General features: G+C 29.2%; 1 protein-coding gene across 1 annotated transcript in view; it reads right to left on the bottom strand.

The window, feature by feature from the left end:
- The window catches only part of LOC119586370, a gene marked incomplete in the record, with an annotated part of 38,470 nt that overhangs the window by 11,260 nt on the left and 26,970 nt on the right, over positions 1-240 (bottom strand).

Below are 240 nucleotides of genomic sequence, written 5' to 3'. Positions count from 1 at the left end.
TAGAAACAAGAATAATAAAAGCGAAAGCACAGTGAGAGTGAGAGAACGAAAAAAATAACAATTGAATCATCAAATAATCAAAACTTTTAAGCCATTTATACATATTATACGCAAACTACCTTTCGAACAACAGCAATCATCAATGAAGACATAAATTTTGTTAACTGGTATTCAAATTATTCAAATTCATCAGTGTCTACGTGGAGACCGTATATAACAAAAAATCCGTTATATATTCAG

This window comes from Penaeus monodon, chromosome 21 (assembly GCF_015228065.2).
Source record: "Penaeus monodon isolate SGIC_2016 chromosome 21, NSTDA_Pmon_1, whole genome shotgun sequence".
Taxonomy (NCBI): Eukaryota; Metazoa; Arthropoda; class Malacostraca; order Decapoda; family Penaeidae; genus Penaeus; species Penaeus monodon.
This window is presented reverse-complemented; position numbering and strand designations above follow the sequence as displayed.